The sequence below is a fragment of the Macrobrachium nipponense genome, chromosome 8 (genome assembly GCF_015104395.2).
Source record: "Macrobrachium nipponense isolate FS-2020 chromosome 8, ASM1510439v2, whole genome shotgun sequence".
Lineage (NCBI taxonomy): Eukaryota > Metazoa > Arthropoda > Malacostraca > Decapoda > Palaemonidae > Macrobrachium > Macrobrachium nipponense.
In genome coordinates, this window is record NC_087203.1 from 40,778,481 (window position 1) to 40,792,185 (window position 13,705).

Genomic DNA, 13,705 nt, shown 5'->3' on the forward strand with positions numbered 1-13,705 from the left:
CCCATCGAGGATATGAATAGAAAAGAAAAGATTGCTGGTGTGCAGGATATTGGCAAAGTTGAGGCCAATGTATGTCCTCTATATTGGTGGTTTAGTTCATTTTGTAGGGATAGGTCCTGTAGCTGATAATTTGGAAGTTTGGGAGGGAAGACGGAAATAAGACCTGACAGAAGTGGGAGGGTTACTGGAGTAGAAAGACGTTTGATATCCAAGAAGCATAAGGCTTATATCTGTCAGAACTGAATGGCTCAGTGTCTGTGGGGCTTTTGATGCATCACTGATAGGTTTTCCCAATGTTGTCGGAAGTTCTCTACAAATGGCGGTTTATCTGCAATTTTGTAGTTAAAGCACACACACACACACACACACACACACACACACACACACACACACACACACACACACACACACACACACACACACACACACACACACATATATATATATATATATATATATATATATATATATATAGAGAGAGAGAGAGAGAGAGAGAGATGAGAGAGAGCGAGAGAGGGCGAGAGAGAGAGAGAGAGAGAGAGAGAGCGCAGGCTACTACTGATATTTAAGGAATTAATGTTAACTATTTTGCCTACTTATTGATTGCCTCGCTATTAGCACTATAAAACGAAAGTGACCAAAAAAGTATTTTTTTGTCCGAAAAATTGGTAAATCAAGTTACTGGAGTGTATCGTGTAATAATTCTGGTATAAGAGAAAGAGAGGGAATGTTTGACTGTTCAATATATGACCATAAAGAGAAAAATGTAATTTAGTTAAAATGTCTAGAGTATCTTACATAATCTGCTTCTTTTATTTTAAACTAACAGTTAAAATATGGTGAAATAGAGAGAAAACTGTAAAAACTCACTACTGCATATTTATACTTGGTTACAAGGAACTGCGTAAAATAGCTAGTTAATGTTAAATCTTTGACAAAACAGGTAAATGTTTCAGGGTTACTAAGATCAGAGTGCCTATCAAGATACAGAATCCAGATGTGTTGTATATGCTTGCTCGTGTAGACCTGTGATATTGAATATTTCCTTTGTTTTCTGCCCTGTCCGTAAAATAACTGGCACTATTATTACTAGCAAACTTACCCATCTACGATGGGTGATAAAATACGGGTGCAGAAGTGAAAAATTTATATGTACTATTTGTTCAGCAAAATATTAGAATAAGAGCGATTACACGAATAGTCTCTCTCTCTCTCTCTCTCTCTCTCTCTCTCTCTCTCTCTCTCTCTCTCTTAATGTAATTCATGGGACGATCACTGAACGCAGAGAAATTCTTATTCATTGTTGTTTTCCCCCTCTTTTAAGTGAGAACTCTCTCTCTCTCTCTCTCTCTCCTCTTCTTCTCTCAAAGTAAGTGAATGGGACAATCAATGAACCGTAAAGAAGTTCGTAGTTCATTATTGTTTTCCCTCTTTTAATAATTCTCTCTCTCTCTCTCTCTCTCTCTCTCTCTCTCTCTCTCTCTCTCTCTCTCTCTCTCAATGTAAGTCAAGTAACGAAGACGGTGATGGGATTATCGGATACTTAGCTCTCAAATCACAAATTATTTCCTCTCTCTCTCTCTCTCATTTTTCGATAGGAAGATAAAATTATAAAATTGTAGTGCATTAATGTCGTTAAAAATGGCTTATCTCTCTCTCTCTCTCTCTCATCGATCTCTCTCTCTCTCTCGTCCTCTTCTCTCTCTCTCTCTCTCTCTCTCTTGTCGGTGACTTTCATTTAATGGAACAGGGATCTTGATTGGTTCGTTTTTCTTTCTTTGTCAATTACTTTGCACGTGATACGAATAATAAAGTATCTTTCTTTTCATTAAGTTACTGCAAAGACGCAACTTGTATGTCTTATGATCCTGTGTCTTCCAAAAAAAGAGTAGAAAGTAAGAACTTGATCAGTTTCCTTTTTATTATGTCCATTGGCAGGATCGAAATTCCGAAGCAACATTACCGGGCAGTACTTCTTCAACATTATTTTGTGCACTGACAGTCCCGATGGATTTAAGTTATTCAAAAAATCTTGCGGATATTGATGATAATTTTCATCTTCTATTGTGTCCGAGCTGAAATATTCGCGACTTTCTCCGGGGAAGTTGTACAGAAATTATGTATGAAAAATCGTAAAGTAACTAAGTCTACGGGAATAACCGGCCTCGTTTCACGGCCAGAAACTGCTCCGTTTCAGGGAATCCCTTCTCACCCCCGCCTCCTACAAAGGAGTGGGGTAGGTTGGATGAAACCCCATTACAAACCATCTTAGGGGTCCTCAACATAACCCGGCTAAGTTTCATGCCCATCTGACCAGCTGTTTGGCCGTGATTGAATGACAGACAGACATTACGCCCATTATAGTATGATGATGATGATGATTATTATTATTATAGTTTAACCAGACTACTGAATTGACTATCAGCTCTCATAGGGCTGACCTGTATACATATAATGTGCAGAGGTGATTTCATATAAAATGCTTAACAGTTCGCTGGGTCCCCATCTCATTTTTCTTATTTTATGAAAAATTGTGTTTACCATTATTGATGACTAATTGTAGTCAACACTGAAAAAAGGCGATTCATAAGCTGGGCCACAAAACATTTTAATAGAAGCTTCCATTTTACATTTCTGTTAACTATGTTAAATATTGTCGTTTCTGGTAATTTTAATTAGTAAATGAAAATTAACGAGACCAAACGTGAGAAATGTTACTATAATCTAAAGTCTATTGAACAATCAATTGGAATTGCTGGCTGTAATTTTGGTAAATTATATTACTACCAGTTTTTTTTATCCCATGTAACTATAGTAACATGCTCATGATAAAGGCGTAAACTTCAAGAATTGTACTTTGGGTTACGAAGCTTTGTTCATCTTTTCCAAGGAAGCAAATCTATTGAGACGAAAAACAAACTTGTATCCAAGAGCCACAGACCTCACATTATCTGGACGATTTTCCCCTATTCTGCTTTTGTCAGTAAATGACGGAATGGCGTCTATTGATTTTTCACTATTTGCCATCTTATTCATTCACTGTTTAGTTTTTGTTTTTATCCAAGAGCACATGGTCCATGTGAAAGTGGGCAGACAATTGATAATAACAGTTTCTTCTATATGTGACGTTGATCGTGAAATTTGTCAGTACGCAATTTTTCAACGAGTAGTGTCCTTAAAAGTTATGAATTTTGGTTTAAGATATATAGTAAATATATAATAATGTTTTATAAATTAATATTATGAATTTATGTAGGAAACTCCAAGTTAACGAGAATTACTTTTCCGTATAGAAATTTATTTGCACCAACCGCATCCACGAAACAACAACTGTGACAGGAGGGTAGTTTCATTGGCATCGGGACCAGTAAGTCTTTCAATGTCGACTTAATATCCTACGTTTCTTACACTCACTTCATCCAAATGTTTGCATTTTATTACTTTTTTGGGTTAATCTAAGTAAATCGCTATCATTTTTAAGGCACGGTAACGGTATCGCAAAATATTAACCTGATACCTACCTAGGTACTCTTGAAAGTTCGTTCTTCGCTTGGTTAGGGCGTAGGCCTATTCGTAACTTCAGGCTACTAGGCTAGGTACTATGTTAAAAATGGAAGTGAAAAAGCTCCTAGAACCGACCAATAAGACTAGGCCAGCATGCAATGGGTCCGCTATGGGCCGTAGCTAGTATGGGCTAATCAAGGGTACAATAGGCTAGCCTATCGGTATCCAAGTAGTAGGGTAAACAATCGTATGGACTGGCCCAACACACCAACGGTCACGGCAGGCCACCCTCCGAAAAAGTACTTAGCCTATAACGCATCCTGACACCGGAGATGGGCATCAGTCGCGACTTGTTGTTGGTGAGAGACGGAGCTAAAGACCTCTACTCTCCTTTCGAAATATTTTCTCCAAAGTTAGAAATTAAGGCCAAATTTAAAGCTTTAAACAGAGGGTAGTGAAAAGGGTGGGCAATGCAGTGCAAACTTCAAAACGCTTTCAAAATTTTTACTTACAACTCAAAATATTTAGAAGATTGACGCCATCTCGATGTTTGCTGAGTCGCTTGTGTCAATAAACTTCCCATTTCCTGTGCTAAATCCGCACACCACTTGTACCCATAGTCGCTGGGGCACTTTCATCACAACAATCGAAACCCCGACCTCTAACCAGCACTTATCGAAGGGGACTACGGCATTCTTTGCGGCGTTTTGCGCTCTTCAATTGTTTATTAGTGTTGTCAATTGGTATGTGTTTACCCTCCAAACTGAGATGATGACTTACACAAAAACCGGGGAAGGGGGATAAGTGAAATTTAGCGTATCTATTTGTAGTAGGATATAGGTATACATATTACAGCAATTTTATCATTACTGCATTAGTATGACGACTAGAATTCATGGAAACAGTTTGTATATGTATCGGCATATGTGTGACGCTCCACTAGATTGGCAACGATGAGTCATTTTTCCTCGCATCGTCTGCTCGTAAGTATACATCCGAAATATTTGTAATTTTTCGGGGTGAGTTTGGTTGCTAAAAAGGGATAATAGACATAAATTAAATAAACATTTTAAAGTAAAGTTAAATTAAATATGTAATGAGTTAAATAAACAATTAAGAGAATAAAGCTTTCCACCCATAATCAGTGTGTCGTCTGCTGCTCGTAAACTGTGTTTCGGAGTAAGTACTTTGGAACAGGAACAGCAAACATAGTTCAAGTGCAATGTGGAGTGAATTAAGACCAAAATGTGTATACTTACAATCAAATAAGCACTGCGGAGTTTCAGTTGTGATGGCAGTAAGGATAAAACCACCGATTACAAGGTAAAAATGAATTCAGTTCAAACCATGACCCCGGGAAGATAAAGTTTCGTACTTTCACTAATATAGGCAACAAAATGTTTTCATTGTGCTGATTACACTGCAATCTTGAGTAAGATCATAAACGTTACAATATATATGCTAACATTGTTCAAATGAGTGCTGGGAAAGGCTGGGAAAGATGGTGGATTGTCCGTGGCTAGACCGGCCAGCCTTACGATTGCCGCCATATTGGATTTCAAAACTGCCTTGAAAACATATTTGTTCCGATACGTAATACAAACCATCGGTCCTTTAACAATAGGAAGGTAGCTAGCGGCAGCTGGAACGGTCGTAAGCTTTGAACAAGGGAGTTCGGTAGTTAACTGCTTGTCTGACAGTGCCCGCGCCGCGCGACTGGGAGGTGAAGAATCACTTTTGCTTTTGGCCATGTTGGTGGAGGATGTGTTCGTCATTGCTCTCCTGCCCGCTTCATTGTCGTATGCTTTGGTCGTGTGTGGTTTCTTCAACTTGGTTTGTCAGTGTTTGTGAAAGTGATATTGTAAGTATGTGACTTTCTTTATTCTTTTATTAACATTGATTATGGATCCTCGGGCAATGGAGCTATCCCCGCGCCCCCCCATCAGCTGCAGAGTTTGCCCTGGTGTGGAGGGCCGTAAGTGCGGGGTCTTTCGCTCTTTCCCCGAAATAGATCCTCGTGCCCTTTGCGCTCGGTGCCGGGGGCGTGAATGCTCTCGGACCGAGCCATGTAATATTTGTATGAATTGGTCGGAGGTGCAGTGGGTGCTGTACAAGGGTAGAAGAAGCATAGACCTGCCAAGGAGTCGTTGGAAAGCTCTACAGCGACTCCCTTGGTTACGGACACTTCGTCTTTCTTTTTCCTGCGTATAGCACCTTCCCCCTTCGGGGGGGGTGGGGGGTTTCTCGGTCCTTCTCTTTCGGCCAATCCATTGAGCGTAGAGGAGGGCGGAGCGAGGTACGTTTTGCTCCGGGTGGGGTTTGCCCCCCCCCCCCCACCCCCCCCCCCCACCCCCGCGCGCGAGCGGGAACCCCTCCTAATCACCCGACTGTTGCTTCCTCAGGTTGCTCCTGCTGTGGCGACGACCTCGGCCAGGTGTGGGTGTCGCTGGGGCTCCAGGGCACGCCCGAGGGTCCAGGGGCTGCTCCAGCATCTGGCGGGTGCTGTGCCGGTCACATGGAGCGGTGCAACACTACCACCACTGTCTCGACTCCAGGGTACGCCGCCCCTCCTCACTTGGTCTACACCCCACACGTGATGTCAGTGACTCCAAGGGCCGCTGTGCAGGGCCCGATCGCTGCCGTGCCGAGGAGAGGCGTGCCCCCCCCTCCCGGGTTCTTCGTGCTGCCAGCCCCTGACTTCCGACGCCTGAAGAGCTTGCCCCTGGACCTGCCGCCGGTACCCAGGATGTCGCTGGCTGCTGCCCCATCTCCTGCTGTACCTGACCTACCTGCCGTACCTGCCGCTCCTGCTGTTCCTGCTATTCCTGCTGTTCCCGCACCTGCCGACGTCGTTCCAGCCCGTGGTGTTGCTGCCCCAGTTGCTGGTAGGACCTGACATCTGCCGCCTCCTTCCCCTTCGACTTCCAAGGCTTCCAAGCCGAGGAAGAAGAAGGCTGCCTCCTCCCCCCCTAAGAAGGCTCCCTCGGGAACTTCTAAGGGCCCGTCTCACTCCAGTGGGATGGGGGGTTCTTCCGCTGGTCCTCCTGCTCCTTCGGGAGCGGGGCCCGTCTCTCCTTCCGCAAGGAAGAAGGAGACAGGGACCAGAGGGGTACCGGCTAACACCGGTACTTCCTCGCCTGGTGCTAGGGGCGGTGCCGCTACACCAGGTTCCGGCTTGGCCTCTCGTTCGCGAGAGGTACTGAGTGTACGGTCACCCGCGGGCGACCGTGCAGCCAAGGCTCAGGTGTCCGAATTTGCTCGGCGCCAGGACCAAGGCATGGAGCGGAAGGCTGGAGAGAGCTGCTCAGGTGACTCTCGTCAGGCCAGCGGTTGCTCTCGCAACGACCAGCTGGTTACCAGGGTTGACGTATCGGTCCCTGACCGGTCACGGGCTGAGGCTGGTAAGAGGTCCCCTCGATCGCAGGAACCAGCCCCGGCTGGTCCCAGCGGTTCGACGCGCCGTGAGGACACGCACCGGTCCCACCGCGACAGTGGTCTCTGCAGGTCCCCTGACCGCCGCTCCCATTGGGACCAGACGGATAGGGGGACCAGCAGCAGCTCCTCTGACGCACGGGACCGGGGCCGCTGTTCTCGGTCCAGCCGCTCTCCCCAGGGGAGCCACGCGACCAGGCCTGCAGCTCGATCGCCACCACGGGTTGGCGATCGCCTGCAGCCCCCCAAGCACACCGGTTCTGCCAGTGAGCGAGGGGGGAGCGTCAGGTCCTCCTCTCCTGTTCCTTCAACTTCCTCAGGCTACACCGGGAAGGGTGAGGCAACAAGGAGTGATCGATCCCGCCACGACGCCCTACGTGCCAGGCACAGTCCTCGGATCGACCAGGTCGTATGTGCAAGTGGCAGGAGGAGACCGGGAGGGGTCTGTCGCTGTTCCTCCTTCTGAAGGAGGAGGGTCTCGGGAGTCGTTTTTGCTGGAGGGGCTTGACAGTCCTACTCCTCAAGATGCAGTCACTCCTGAGATCCAGAGGAACTTTGCAGAGGTTATTGCGCTGATTTGTCAGCACAACGACCTCGGGAAAGGATCGCCGCTCCCACCTTCTGAGCCCACGTCCCGGCTCGAGTTGTTCTGGGGGCCTAAAAAGGAACCCGGGCGACGGTGGGTCTGCCGCGATCGGAGCTGGCCGACTCAGTGCTGGGCCAGGTGGACTCGCTCGTCTCCGGACAAGAGGGTTCGCTTAGTTCTGGTAGGTCGTCTAAGCTACTTCCCCCTCCTCTACTGTGTCAGAGAAGGTTCTACGTGCCATCCGAGGATCCAATGCCGCCCAAACAGGTTAACCCGGAGCTAGCCAGGATAACTCTGGGAGTGTCTCTGCAGCAGCTCCTGTTGGAGAACCTCTGGTTCTCGCAGCGGGAGGCACTCGGTCTGGAATTCACCGCCATGGCGGCTTTCCAGGCAGTCTCCTGGCTGGACCTGTGGTCCCTCACAGTTTCCAAGGTCGCGGCCACCTTCGGGAATATTACTCTGAAGGGGACCCGGCTTTCAGGAGACTTTCCCAGTCTGGGGGTAGGGGCCATTTCCTACCTCGCCCACCAGACAGTAAACCTGTGGGCCAACCTGGTACTAATTAGGCGTAGGGACGCAGTCCTTACCCAAGTGTTCAGGGCGGCTGGGCGTGAGCGGCATTAGGACTTCGCAATGGACAAGTACGGAGTTCCTCCTCTCTCTTCTTTTCCCAGGAGAGATGGTGGACGCTGCGGTGGAAAGACGTCACACTGATGACAGTGACCGTCTGGTACACCAGGCAGTTTCCAAGGCTTCTGGGCAGCCTCGATCAATTGCGGCCAAGCCTAAGAGTTTGGTTAGCGCTTCCTCGGCTGCTAAGACGGTTGCCTCGTCTAAGCCCTGAGGAAAGACTCTGCCTTTGACTTCTGCCAGGGGAGGTCGCTATCAGCCCCCCTCCCAGCCCTCCTTTCCACGAGGAGGGGCAGGGAAAAAGTCGAAGCGAGGCGGGAAACGCTAGGGACGGCGTTCCCCCTCACCTGCTGCCGGAAGTGGGAGGGTGCCAGGCGAGCCATGGGGCAACATGGCAGCGCTACTGTGCCGAGACGTCCTTCGGGAGGGATATCTGCTACCCTTCGAATCTCGGCCACCCCTCACCTCCAACCCGGTCCATCTTCAGACCTACGTTCCGGGAACATCAAAGGACGTAGCCCTTCGACAGGAAGTCAAGACCATGCTGAGCAAAGGAGCTGTAGAGATCGTCAGGGATCGGTCACCGAGCTTCTACAGCCGCCTTTTCCTGGTGGAGAAGTCGTCGGGGGGCTGGCACCTGGTTATAGATCTCTCTCCCCTGAACCGATTCATTCGCCAGTCTCGGTTCACGATGGAGACGGCACGTTCCGTGCTCGACTCTTATCAGGGAGAACGATTTTATGCTTTCAGTGGATTTGAAGGACGCTTATTTCCAGATACCCGTCCATCAATCCTCCAGGAAGTACCTCCGCTTCATCCCCGACGGGACGGTGTACCAATTCAGGGCACTTTGCTTTGGTCTCTCAACCGCCCCACAGGTGTTCACGCGAGTGTTCACGCTGGTGTCTGCTTGGGCCCACTCGTCCGGAATAAGTCTTCTGAGGTATCTCGACGACTGGTTAGTCCTGGAGAGCTCCTGCTCACAGTTGCTACAGGACAGGGATTGACTTCTCAAGTTCTGCCGCAATCTGGGGATCGTGGGGAATTTCGAGAAGTCCAATCTTGAACCCAAGCAGAGGATGAAGTACCTGGGTATGCTGATCGACACGGTAGCAGTGCGAGTCTTCCCCGCAGACTCGCGGATCAGCAGATTCAGGCAGGCAGCCGACCGGTTCCTGTCTCGGCAGGAACAGTCAGCTCAGCAATGGCAAGTCGTGATCGGCCACCTGTCGTCACTCGAGAAGTTAGTCCCTCACGGGCGTCTTCACCTGCGGTCTCTTCAGTGGAGACTAAAGGAGAGTTGGTCACTGGCAGAGGACCCACCGTACTTCCCCGTGTCCCTCACGGAGGAGGTGAGGCAGGACCTAGCCTGGTGGCTGGACGACAGGAACCTCTTAAGAGGAGTGCCTCTCCGCACTTCCCCCCGATGTTGCTGTTCTCAGACGCATCTACTGAGGGATGGGGCGCACACCTGGAGGAGTTGCTGACTGCAGGAGTGTGGGACGATCACGACAAGCACCTTCACATCAATGTCCTGGAGCTCAAGGCAGTGTTCCTCGCTCTCCAAGAGTTCCGGGACCGCATGATGGGACACTCAGTGGTGTTGATGTGCAACAACACCATGGTAGTGGCATACATCAACAAACGGGAGCCTTGTGTCCCTCCTGTTGCACCAGTTGACGCTACAGGTGCACGTGTGGGCCGTGGCTCACTCGGTAGAGCTGTCAGCCTGCTACATTCCAGGCAAGAGGAATGAGTAAGAGACAAGCTCAGCCGTAGGGATTAGGTGATAGGGACCGAAATAATGGTCCCTACACTCAGACGTGGCGGAAAGGCTCTTCAACATGTCGGGTGCGTCATTTTTTTTTAGTGGATCTGTTCGCCACCTGGCACAACAGAAACTCCAGGTTTCTTTTCAGCCGTGCCGGACCCATGGGCAGCTGCAGAGGACGCTCTTCAACACCCGTGGGACAACCTCTTTGCTTACGCCTTTCCCCCGTTCTGCCTGATTCACAAGGTGATCAGCCGAGTGCTGGCCACCCCGAATCTCAGGATGATCCTGGTGGCTCCCAAACGACCTCAGGCCGTTTGGTATCCGGACCTGCTGGCTCTGCTTGCAGAAGCACCGAGAGAGATTCCCCCTTGGCACAACCTTCTCGTCCAGCCACACGTAGAACGGTACCACCAGACAGTCCAGTCTCTACATCTTCACGGCTGGCTGTTATCCACCATCTCTTGCGAGCAAGAGGCTTTTCTCGCAGAGCAGCAACAGAGATATGGCTAGACACCTCAGACAGTCCTCTGCAGCTGTGTACCAGGGAAAGTGGGCCGTCTTCTGTGGTTGGTGTCGTAGACGGGGTCTATCTCCTCTCAGAGCCACTCTTCAGCAGGTAGCGGATTTCCTCGTTTTTCTTCGCCGGGACAAGCATCTCTCCGTCCCTACAGTCAAAGGATATAGAACCGCCCTGGCCCTGGTCCTGAAACTGAGGGGAGTGGATATCTTGTACTCGTTCGAGATCTCCTTGCTCATGAGGAGCTTTGAGAGGTCTTGCCCACCCAGGGAACTCGGGTCCCCTTGGTGGGATGTGACCCTTCGGGCCACTCCGAGAGTCGTCAGTCAGGGATCTGACCCTCAAGACCCTCTTCTTGCTGCCCCAGGCATCGGCGAAGAGAGTAGGGGAACTTCATGGTCTTTCTTTCGACGTTAAACATACCAGGGGATGGGGATCTGTGACGCTCGATTTTGTCCCGAACTTCTTAGCCAAGAATCAGAATCCGTCGATCCCTGACGACAGGTTCAAGTCTTTCACAATCCCCTCCCTAATGGATTTCATCGACAACGATACGGATGAGATGCTGCTTTGTCCTGTGAGGGCGCTACGGCGCTATCTGAAGAGTGTCGACGCCTCTTCGTTAGCACCAGGGTGACCAAGAAAGAAGTATCCAAGAACACGCTTTCTTTCTGGCTACGTGAGGTAATCAGGAGGGCGTACAAAACTGATGGTAGCGACGACATCCGTACCCTTCATCCGAGAGTCCATGAAGTCAGAGGCATTGGTCCTTCCCATGCGTTCCGCAAGAACTTCTCTGTGGCGCAGGTCCTGAAGGCAGGGGTCTGGTCTAACCAGACCACCTTCACCTCCTTCTACTTTCGGGATATTGCCCACAGGACCTTGGATACTTTTTCCTTGGGACCTGTGGTGGCTGCTCAACACGTTGTGTAGCTTACCCAGCACCCGAGCAGGCAGAACAGCTTGAACATTGAATCCTGGTGTGACTGCAAGAATGGATGAGTGAATGAGAGTGCGACTGGCTTCTCTTCCCCATCTTTTTCTCCCCTCTACCTGTGGGCAGAGGGATGCGGTCGTCACCCCGCTGGAGCAGGAGGAAATGCAGGTAAGCTATTCGACCGAGCCCCATCCTATCCCTTTCATTAGGGATAGGAGTGAATATCCACCACTTCCCCCAACAAGGGGGGGGGGGGGGGAGTGGAAGCGAACAAGAGACAAACCCATGACTTTATATTGCCTCATGCAATAGGAACAAGTTCTTGCTTGCTAGTTGTACCGATACGTAATACAAACCCTCGGTCCTTTAACAATAGGAAGTAACTAGCGGCAGGTGGAACGGTCATAAGCTTCGAACAAGGGAGTTCGGTAGTTAACTGCTTGTCCGACAGTGCGCGCGCCGCGCGCCTGGGAGGTGAAGAACCACTTTTGCTTTCGGCCGTGTGGTGAGAGGACATTGTTCGCCATCGCTCTCTGCCCGCTACATTGTCGTATGCTTTTGGATTGTATTTGTCTCTTATACTGGTTTGTTTGGTTGTGAAAGTGAAAAATTGTAAATACCTTTTTCATTTTTTCATCAAATTTATTAAGTGACATGGATCAAGACATGGAGCTGTCGCTGCGTCCCCCGATTGCCCGTAGAATGTGTCTCGGGCTGGAGGGGCGTAAATGTGGCGGCTTTCGCTCCTTCATAGATGTTGATCCCCATGAATTGTGTACTCGGTGCCGAGGGGTGAATGCTCTCGGTCCGAGCCATGTCATGTATGTGTTAATTGGTCGGAGGTGCAGTGGGGCTTGTATGAGGGTAGGAAGAAGTGTAGACCTGCCAAGGAGTCGTCGGAAAGCTCTCCAGCGACTCCTTTGGATACCGACACATTGTCTTCTTTCCTGCCCCCTACTCAGCTCCCGCGTTTGGCACCTTCCCCCTCAGGGGGGGGGGTGGTGGATGGTTCGGAGTCCTTCTCCTCGCTTGATCGTTGAGTGTGGAGGAGGGCGCCCGTTACCCTGACGTTCAACTGTATTTGGGGTCTTCCGTCCGCTCTGGGTGGGGTTCGTCTCCCCCCAAGCGAGAGGGAACCCCTCATAACTACCCGACTGTTACTTCCGCAGGTGCATCTTCCGTGGGAGACGACCTTGGACAGGTGTGGGTGTCACTGAGACTGCAGGGCGTGCCAAGTATCCAGGGGCTTATCCAACGTCTGGCAGGGTCTGGGGCGGTCACCCATGGAGCGGTGACCACCACTACTACCACGATCACTACCCCCGGGTACGCCGCCCCTCCTCACCTGGTATATACCCCACATGTGATGACGGTGACGCCAACAGCCACTGTACAAGGGCCGGTCACTGCTGTACCGAGGAGGGGCGTGCCGCCTCCGCTTGGGTTCTTCGTGCTGCCTACCCCAGACTTCCGCTGCCCTAAGAGTTCACCCCTGGACCTGCCACCGGTACCCAGGATGTCGGTGGCTGAAACTAAGCCTCCTGGGTTACCTGACTTGCCTGCCGTACCTGCCGCTACCGCTGTCCCTGCTGCTGGCTCTGCCACTCTTGACGCTCCTGCTGTTCCCGCTGTTCCTGCTCCTGCCCACATCGTTCCTGTCCACGGTGTTGCTGCCCCAGACTCAGGTCCTTTCGGGCAGGTGCAGCTGGGCCGTGTTGCTTCGGCAATTGCCCCGGCTCCGTCCTGGATGGAGGATCTCACGTATGTCCTGCGTGAGCTGACGAAGAAGAAGAAGAAGAGGAAGGTGTCGTCGTCATCTTCATCGTCTTCTTCGTCGTCTGCTGCCGCCTCTCCCCCTTCGACTTCTAAAGCTCCCAAGCCGAAGAAGAAGAAGGCTGCCTCCTCCCCCCCTAAGAAGGCTCCTTCGGGAACTTCTAAGGGCCCATCCCACTCCGGTGGGACGGGGGGTCCTTCTGCTGGTCCTCCTGCTCCTTCGGGAACAGGGCCCGTCTCTCCTTCCGCAAGGAAGAAGAAGACGGGGACCAGAGGGGTACCGGCTAACACCGGTACTTCCTCGCCTGGTGTTAGCGGCGCTGCCGCTAAACCAGGTTTGGGCTCGGTCTCTCGTTCGTGAGAGGTTCCAAGTGTACGGTCTCCCGCGGGAGAACGTGCAGCCAAAGTCCTGACGCCTGAGTTCGCTCGGCGCCAGGACAGCGGCACGGAGCAGAAGGCTGGTGAGAGCCGCTAAGGTGACTCTTGCCAGGCCAGCAGCCGCTCTCGCAGTGACCAACTGGCAACCCGGGTTGACGTGACTGTCTCTAACCG

The 13,705-nt window shown here is 50.5% G+C and overlaps 1 protein-coding gene across 2 annotated transcripts in view; it reads left to right on the top strand.

The window, feature by feature from the left end:
* The first annotated feature begins 3,270 nt into the window (after positions 1-3,270).
* Positions 3,271-13,705, top strand: part of LOC135222705 (trafficking protein particle complex subunit 11-like) — a 196,784-nt gene continuing 186,349 nt past the window's right edge. The window contains exon 1 of one of the 2 annotated variants that reach the window (XM_064260891.1): positions 3,271-3,367. The gene's annotated coding sequence lies outside the window, so the exon portion shown is untranslated. The other variant, XM_064260892.1, reaches the window with a different exon arrangement.